This window comes from Botryllus schlosseri, chromosome 4 (assembly GCF_051294905.1).
Source record: "Botryllus schlosseri isolate E-star chromosome 4, Bs_hap1, whole genome shotgun sequence".
Taxonomy (NCBI): domain Eukaryota; kingdom Metazoa; phylum Chordata; class Ascidiacea; order Stolidobranchia; family Styelidae; genus Botryllus; species Botryllus schlosseri.
This window is the reverse complement of record NC_137239.1, coordinates 17,244,574-17,248,700: the sequence shown is the minus strand read 5'-3', so window position 1 is coordinate 17,248,700 and position 4,127 is coordinate 17,244,574.

Sequence of the window (4,127 nt, the reverse complement as noted above, 5' to 3'; positions counted from 1 at the left end):
CAATCAATTTTATTTGGGATTCGCTACTGCTCCCTAGCGAGAATATATATAACGAGAGAAAATGCTGAGGTAGAACCAAAGACACATGTCAGATTATCACAATCGTCGTCACATCTAAACCAAAGGCAATGTTTCCCGAACTTATTTTAGCGCAGCCACACTCCTGGCCAAACTCACCCCCAACAAAATAATCGGTTTGATTACAGTGCGCAATGCACTTGCACATACAATAGCGGGGGACATAGCGTAGTGGTGACGATAAGCGCCTACAAATCTGGCGGACCCGATTCGATTGCCGTCGGAGGTTTATCTGGGCTCTTCTTCCCCCGCCGTTGCCGTTCTTACGGCGACAAAAAGAGTCCTGAAAAAGACCCGACGAAAGACAGCACTCACAAGGAATGGCAAGAACTAGTAGAAAGGGACGCGGCTTCAAAAAGATCAACATGGAGAAGAACTGTGACATCGGGCACTCTAGGCCGAGGTGGATGTTAGATAAAAAGTATCGCTACCTATGATACAAACATTTTGCTGTTTAGAGATCGATGTTTTGTTGGGGTTTTGGAAAAAATTGTTTGCAAAAATGCATTTTCCATTGTGATAAAATAATATTTTCAAGATTAGCTGCTATATAGCAATCACTATGGTGGACGTTATATGTTCACTCCAAAGTTGTTTCTCAAATTTGTTGTCATGAATAGGCTATTGTGATCATACCCAAAAATGTCATCGAAAGCGTTACGCGTTATTATTACATTCGTCACAACTTATCTTTGTGAAAATGGATTTTCAAAAATCTCATTGACGGCGCGGATTTTCAAGACACGACCGCGGATTTCAAGTAATTTAGCTACAGATTCGCTTTCGCATAATAAAAGTCTTTCAAATTTCTACATTAATAGTAGGCTATGGTGCTATATTTTTAAGAACGGTCATTTTGTTGCTGTTTATCACTAGCCTACAGCAGTTGATATTTGCACAGAACATAATGACGGTTGCACGATAATAGACCTAAATTTGAACTATAACGTCGGGGGTCCGCGAATACAAAAGGGTTGAGAACCACCGCGCTAGCCTTTTTAGCTCCCTTGTGCTCCACATTTTCTCGTCTTTTAGCGGTGAATTCACGTTGGTCGGCCCATCTGCCGTATTATGTTTCTGGGAATCGTCTAAGTCAGTATAAGCGGAGAGTCGTCAAATGTTGCCACAATTCCAATCAAATTTACCACAAAGTCGAAGTTGACGGCAGTCCGGCCATATATGTAGAGATTTGGGCATTTGGGCATTCATTGACTCCCGAAAGGTAGTATGGGTTGTGTTTCGCCAACCAGAGAAATGACAATTACCCAGAGGTGGTCAGTAACGAAGTTCTTCTACTTTTTCGAAGTAGTCAAGTAGTTTTCCTCTAATTCTGGTACTTACTCAAGTAGGTCTTCTTCTACTTCGTAATATTTTGTGAACTCTTTACTTACTTTTCGCTATTTTTAGTTTGTCAAGTAGAAGTATTTTAATCATCCAATAAGAAAAATAGCCTAAGTAATTTTGGCGCTGTTTTCCCGTAGTTACCAACATTTAATTTTCATAAAAGTCATGTAATACCCAGAATTTTCGTTGCACTTCGCGCACAGTAGATATGGACTGACAGATATGTTTTAACGAAAGTTTCGCTAAATATAATTTAGATACCGGGTTGGTTCCGTTCACACCGCATGGTCGCCTATACCAAATATTTCATCACAGTAAGTATGGCCCCCATAAAGTTTCAAACTATCGTTTCGCAATCTAGCAATAACCTATTATACCAGGGGCGGGCAACAATGGCCAAAACGCTTGCGGTTTGCGCTGCTCTCACTTACTCCCAGACAGACGACATGGTTGCGTCACAATACCAAACTCCGTTACAATACAACATTCGTGGCTTATTTTGGGGGGTTCCAGGCAGAGTTGGATCAATTGTAATTTGTAATTGTAATTGAATGTAATTAATTACATTTTTCAATGTAATTGTAATGTAATTGTAATTGAAGCATTTTTATTTTGTGTAATTGTAATTGTAATTGTAATTTGACAAAAATTTTGCTCAATTACAATTTCAATTACATTAAATTGCTATTGAGACCTGACAAGCACAACATAAAACAATTGACTTATAATGCATTCTCTTTAAATGTCGACAAGGAATTTGATGGATCCATTCGCGGAAGCCCTTGACTGTGCCCTTGCAGGCGAAGTTTTTTTATTTTTACCGCTATGCTGGCCTCGGCTGCCATTGTATACAATTATTAGATTACTAACCAACGGATGGATTCGCAACACGTGACTCACGATTGAATACGCCGAGAAGCGAACTGCTGAGCCGGCTAAAAGCAGCAGAATTGATAGTCCTATTGCTGGCGATCCAAGCGTCGAAATTTGATATGTATGGTCCTAATCGCACTGATTCCGCAATAAAAGTATATTTTCAGGCAATGGTACCATCCCAAAATAGTCGTGAAAGTCTGGGAATCGGCATTGTTCTGAACAATCGCTGGGCGTAATTGGTCATTGTTGTGGTCATGCTGCTGCGGCGCTCTCACTTTTCAGAACAGTCGGCCTTAAACGGCTATTTTGGAGCAGTTACATTGCCCTGACGAGATTTTAATTTGTATTTTCGGAATTAGTGCATCAATAGCTTACGATAAAGACCAGATGCATCAAATTTGGACGCTTGGATCGCCAGCTCTAGGACTACAAAGTTTGCTGCTTTTAGCCGGCTCTGCAGTACGTTTGTCGGTGCATTCATCCGTGACTCACATCTTGCGCATCTATCCGTGGGTTGGCAATCTACAATACGATTTCAGATCACGATGCTGCATCGTTACTTCGTCTGGCTAACTAACCAGACCACTGGATATTATATAACGTCTTATCTGACAAAGCACGGTTTTGTTTTTACTCCTCATCCTAATTCCTACGTCCCTCGATAAAAATAATAATATTTCTTTAATTATATACTATATACGCAAATCCAACACGTGCATATATTATAATACTTTTTTCAACGACATATACTGCATACTGGAATAGTTCGAAAACGTTTTTTCTTTTTAATAAATAACGGGTATTTGCGCATCATGAATGAAACATGAATACTTGAATTGTTGTTAATTACGACGCTACGGTTGTCAAGGAGCACGGTTGAATTTATGATTATTCAATTACATGTTCAACAGCGGTAATTGTAATTGTAATTGTAATGTAATTGAAGCATGCAAGGAGTAATTGTAATTGTAATTGAACTGAAATAATGTAATTGATCCAACTCTGGTTCCAGGGCCACGAGCAGACTAAATTTATATATTCGCAATCAGTACCGCGGTAGCTTTCGATTGATACCCGTTTTATAAAATTTCGCGTTCGGTAAGCCGGTCACTATAGGACACTATGATTGCACCATGTGCTAATTGATTAGAGAGAAGCAGACATGGCGGCGCCTGCATGACAATGCTGTTCTCAAATCTACAATGTCTTCATCATTATCGGCGAGAAATGGCTTTGAAGTGACATTGCTGTCGTTAAAATACATTCATTTAATACGATTTATTCCGTGTATATGTGGATAAATGGGCGAATAATGTATCTATTCAGCAATCCGGCTCGCCAATTAAATACTTAATTTTCCTATATCCGGCCCGCCGACTGGAGAAGTTGCCCGCCCCTGTATTATATTTAGCAATCCATGACGTGCCCTAATCTGGAAAAGTGACTGACTTTTTTTAACGTTAGACCTGTTTTAGCAGACCACCGTTGACACTCATGAAATATATTTTCCGCTTTTTAGAAGTAGTATTTATATTTTTCTTTCAATTACGAGTATTATGCGTTGAGTTCTAATTATAGTTTCAGTTCTTTTGTCTGGAAAACATACATGTTGAAGTATAAAAGCAACTGTAGTGATGCCTTATATTTTCTGAAAATAAAGCTATATACACTATATCGCATTTTACGATCTGCCATATTTTTAATTAACGTATACTAATGGCGCAAAGTGTGAAAGCCGTATCCGACACAACTTATCCGTATTGCTCTTCGACTGAACTAGGGGTCATATAATATGGGAAGGGGCCTTATAATATGGGGGGAGGGCGCTA